Source organism: Prosopis cineraria, unplaced genomic scaffold, assembly GCF_029017545.1.
Source record: "Prosopis cineraria cultivar Desert tree isolate PC_DT_omini unplaced genomic scaffold, ASM2901754v1 PC14, whole genome shotgun sequence".
In the NCBI taxonomy this organism is placed as follows: Eukaryota; Viridiplantae; Streptophyta; class Magnoliopsida; order Fabales; family Fabaceae; genus Prosopis; species Prosopis cineraria.
Window position 1 is genome coordinate 10910394 of NW_026555345.1, and position 6000 is coordinate 10916393.

The following is a 6000-nucleotide window of genomic DNA, read 5'->3' on the forward strand; positions in this document are numbered from 1 at the left end:
AAAATGCGAACCCAATCTTATGTATTTTATGACAACTGGGAAACTAGTGATATTCTAGAATTTATTTTGAATAGGGTCAGAGGTAGTATAATGTTTTACTTTTAAATACATGAGTTAGTATAAATTTATATTTTATATTAATGAACCTGGTTTAGTTTTTTTGGGCCAAAAATCAAGCTGGTTTAGTGGGTTGCGCAAATTCTTGCATAATTAACAATTACAGTTATGTAATTAATAAATAATATACTTTTGTTCTTGAAGTTACGGACTTAACAAAAAAAGTTAAGTAATTAATAAATCTTATTAAAGTATTAATAAGTAAAGTTATGCGATTAACAAGTGATATAGTTTTGTTGTGGGAGTCATGAATTTAACAAGAAAAGTTAAGTAATTAATAACTCATGTTAAGTTATTAACAAGTAATGTAATTTTGTTTTGAGAGTTATAGACTTAACAAGAAAAGTTAAATAATTAATAAGTCTTGTTAAGATATTAATAAGTAAAGTTACATAATTAATAAGTAATGTAATATTTAAGTGGTTTGAAAAATAAGGTTGATTATATATATAATTTTATGCATCATATAATTAAATGTGTTCAATGACTACTTTTGGAGAATTTAATTTTCTATAATTCTTCAATAACTGCCGATGATAGTCTAGCTAGCAACTAGAGCTCCAGTAATAGAGGTCTAATAATGACTGTTATCACCGATAAGGCTACGATCACCGACAATGATCCTCCAACAATGGTAGGTAGTGGTTTTTCTTTTTTCTTTTTAAAGAAACAAAGGACATTTTGGTTATTTTTTATTAAAAATAATTTCAATTTAGTCTTATGATCTTGTAGTGTAATTTCATATTTTATTGGGTGTGATTTAAAAATAAGTCACATCCTTGATCTTTTATTAAAATTCTCCCCCTTTTTTTTTCATTGTACGCCACTAGAAGATAATTATGATGAAGACTTAAAAGGGCAATTTCACTGGCATCTCCTGAAGATTTATTCTAATTTTTCTCTTTAATTATTATATGTTTCTCTTACGTTCTTTAATTTTATTTTGTTCTAATACTTAAGATTCACTTTATACGTTGATATTTTGTTTTGCAAAAGCCACTCGAAAACTTCAATCTCTATCATTAAAAGTCAAACTGTTTGATAGATTGTGACTCCTGTGTTTTTCTTATGTTTTTCTATTTTATATTTTTTGTAATTTTTTATAGCAGTAATAAATCCAAAATTTACTGTTTGATTGAAAAGTCAGGTTTACTACACTATTTGAAAATAAGCTTCTCTGATATACAAACGCAACAAAAAGAAACAAAAAAAAAAATTAATTAAAACTTAAAAAGTAAAACCATAATAAATATATTTTTGCCATAATTCATCTAGAGTTGACAACATAGAACCGATCCTCTGAAATTGCATTACCATTATGTTAAATAGGTTTGGGTTCCATAAGTTTTTTTGACTAACAACTTCTATATAATGCTTATAATTATCATTAAACAGAAGCTACACTATTTGGAAAAAAAAAGTAATATTTTAACATGTAATTATATGTACAATTTTTTAACTTTTTAGATCAGTTGTATAATAATTGATCTATAGAATAATTTTAACATAGGCCAAAATAAAACTCGATATAAAAAAATGTAACATGTGGTATACTTATAATTACCCATAAAAAAAAATTAACTTTTTAGATCGGATATATAATAATCCATTTGGAAAATAATTTTCACACGGGGTAAACTGATTGATCTAGAAAAAGCAACAAGAAATAAAAATACTTAGTGTAACATATTAAATTAATTTTTTTAAAAAATTTTCTAATATTTTATAGATTGAATATCTATAGACCTGATACAGAAAAGTATTACAAGGCATCACGATATAATAAAAAAATAAAGAGATAAAAATACTCATAAAGTGATCAGTTAGGGTCATTCATTATCTTAAAATGAGAAAAAGGACAAAAAAATGAGTAAAAAAGGAAAAAGGAAGGGGATGATACGTGGCGATAGAAAGAAATCATATGGCATTAATTTTGACGGATCAGTTACTATTGCACCTACTAAAATAACATTATAGGTACTCACATGATGATCGATCAATATTCATAAAAATTTATTTGGAAATATTTTTTATCTACATCAGCGAAAAATAGTCAACTTTTGCTTAGGTGTTAACTAAACAGTCAACATTTAAGGGATTGGAAGTATTAGTGACTTTTGCACCAACTCTGATAATGTTATGGGTATTTTTGCTCTTAACCTATGACTTTATGGGTATTTTTGCTCATGGCTAATGACTTTGTAGGTATGTTTACTCTTTTATTAGTCCACGTCAGTAAAGATTGACACATGACATGTACAATCGGCATTTAACAGTCAAAGTTAACATTATTGGGTTAAAGTTAACAGTTTAGTCACTTTTGCACCTATCCATGTAATGTTATATATATATATATATATATATTTTCTCATTTTAGAATACTGGACGCCCGTGGCTGATTATTTTTTAGATAATTTTTCCCTTTACCCTAATAACAAATTAATAAAATATAATTTATAAATTAAAAATTTTTAAAATATTAAAAATTTTTAAGGCTTTCCGGATGGAGTATCTATCCACTTTTTTTAGTATCAATACGTCTGATCTCAAAAAAGAATCAGAAAGAAAAAATATATTTTTAAAATATCTTTAAGATTTTGTAATGAACAAATGATTAATATCATCACCCTAGTCATTGTCCAAAGAGGTAATTATACGTTGCATGATTTAGTTTTGCTTATTTACGAGTTCAAATTTTGATTAACTTTACTTTCTTTAACTCTTAAAGTTGAATAATGTGAAATCATGTTTTATGGAAGAAGTCAATGATATTAGTAAGAGTTGGGTACACCAGGGGGGGACCTTCGTACATTGACCTCCCTTCTAGTTTATCTTAATTATTAATATATCTCTTTTATTTTTAAAATATATAAACCTCCTTTAGAAACAATAATTTTAAAATATAAACCTTCCTTCTATTTTTAAAAATTCATTTACATCCACCTAATAGTTAGTTAATCATTAAGTCATATATATTAGATCAAAATATTCTTTTAAAGTATTATCTAAAAATCATTTGAAGTATAAAAAATTAATGCATATGTTTTTAAAATTTTATTCATATTTTAAAACTTTTAATTAATTTTAGAAATTTTTATATAGTAATTTTTAAAAAATATATATACAAAATTTTTGTAAAATAATGTTTCAAATATGTACATAAAAAACATGATGAAATAGTGATTTAATATAAAATAAAAAATAAATTAGTAAATACAATTTATATTTATTTACGTTAAAAATTTATTTAATTTAAAAAAATATTTCTAAATTATTTATTTAATTATTTTATTACTTATTTAAATTTTCTTAAATTGAGGGGGAGAGAATATAAAATTATATTATAAGGGAAAATTAATAATTTTAAATTTTTTAACATAATTAAAAATAAAAATTAAAGTATGTTATAACATTTGATGGAATATGGCTAATGGTGTTAGAAATTGGACTAAAGTATAGGTTTTAAAAATAGAAGGGAGGTCTTCATAATTTTAGCAAAAAATAGGAGGTCATTATAATTTACTCTTAAATATTATATCTTCAAAATTTCAATTAACATCCCTAAAAATTTTCAGTTGCCCTCACCCTAAAAATATCAGGCTGCTTTAAAATTTTGCACTACTCTCTCTAAAGAATATCTAATTCAGAAACTTATTAATGTATAATAAACATAAATAAAAATATTTTTAAATAGAGAAAACAATAATTTAAAAAATAATTTTTTCTAATTTTATAAATAAAAAAGTTTTCTTGAAAAATTTCTATAATATACAAAAGAAAGTAGAAAAAATTTATTTTATTTAACAAATAATTAAATTAAAAATAGTATTATTTTCTATTATTCATAAAATTCTTGGTTGTATAAAGACATTATTATTTTTTATATTATTATAAATTTTATTTTTATGTAAAATTTACATTATTAAATTTTATTTTTTAATTTAAGAGTAAAATATACTAACCATCCGTCTATTATGTCGTAAATATACAAACCTCTCCTCTATTATAAAAACTCACACTCTTTCCATTAAAAAAATATAATACATTTTTTAAGGGATTAGATATTCAAAAAATGTAATACAATTTTAATATTTCAAAATGTAATCATTATCTTTTTGTTTAAATGCCCCTATTGAATATATTACTTTATATTTATTTTAAGGTGAAATATCTTATTAAATAAAGATAAATATGAAAAGATAGAGTTAATTTAAAAAAAAAGTAACTACTTTATTGGAACTAAAATTCAGTTAAAAATACCTTATATTTTTTAATGGAGGGAGTATAAGCCTCCATTGTAATTAAAATATATGTCACATAAACCTCTTATATCCATCTAACAGTTAGTTGGCCGTTAAGTTTCACTTTTAAATTTTTAATTTGACCAAAATGTCCTTCTTTAAAAAAAGAATTATCTAAATTTTTTACAAAAAAATGTATTTTTATATACAACTAAAATATATAATAAATATATTTTCAATTTTTTATCAGATTATAAAATTTATTAATTTTTATTAAAATATTATCATTTAAACTTTTACCAAATTTTTGAAAATTATTTATTTATTTATGTTTTTTAAAATTGCTACACATATATTTCAAACACATATTTTTGTTCATCAGATAACATAAAATGATATAAGTTCAAAATATTTTATAAAGAATTAAAGTTTAAAATTTATAAACATGTTTTTTTAACAATGAAATGGTGTAATTGTTAAAATAATATAATCTCAGATTTATTAGGGTGAGGAATAAATTATTAAATAATTTTTTAAAAATAAATTTAACTTTTAAAATAATTTTTTAGAATCTTTTTAGAATATTCATTACAGAGTTAATAAATTGTACTGAATTATATGTTTTTGAAATATAGTTAAAGTCTGTATAATTAAGGAAAAAACAGAAAGGTGATAAGAGTATTTTACTATTAATTTAATTACATAGATATTAACAATATAATATTTAAAAAATATTAATATTTATATTAAGTATAAATTTTTCCCTTATTGATTAAATTTTTTGGGTCTGTCACAGGGCAAAGAACTTTATGAGTTCACTTTTTTTATGATTTTTTTTTTAAATTTGTAAAACATGGCCTTTTTTTTTATCATTTGACTTGTCTATCTATCTATTTTTCAAATATTGAAAAGAATAAAGGGGTAAAAATACCTATAAAGTAATCAGTCAGGGACACCTAATATTTTAAAGTGAGAAAAAGGACAAAAATACTCATAATGTTATTTGAAGATTTTTACTCTTCAAAACTCATGTTGCCATCGCCAAGATAACAAACATAATGTTCTAACTTCTGATCTTCCTTCTATCATATGGAACAGGAAGTCTGTTGTTTCTCAATCAAGTGTGTTACCACTCAACGTTATTTATTACTCTAATAACAATCTTTACACTCACTGGATAACAGGTTTTGGATTGTGGAGAGAAGATTGAACTTTTGGTGGATAAAACAGAAAGCCTTCAGTTCCAGGCATGTGTTATCCCTGGTTTATCTGTGCTGGTTTGAAGAATAAACTAAGGAAAATATATTTTGGTATTTAACATATAGGTAAACTTCCAATTTGGTCATCCACATATCATTTCTTTTCAACATAATCCCTCAATCTCCCTCAATCATTAGATTACTAACCAGATAATCTGCTGACTTGAATGCGATCGGTAACAAAACTGACCCTCAGAATAGGTGACAAGTAAGATTCAAGTATGTGTCTTATTAGATTTGGCATTAGATTCTGCATGAAAATGACAACAAAGGGGCAGTATTGCGAGAATTTCAATTGTTGAGGGAGGTATTTAAAAGAGATGATCTGTGGAGAACCAAATTGGACCAGAATAGGAATATTTCCTCAATAATTTTGCACTGAC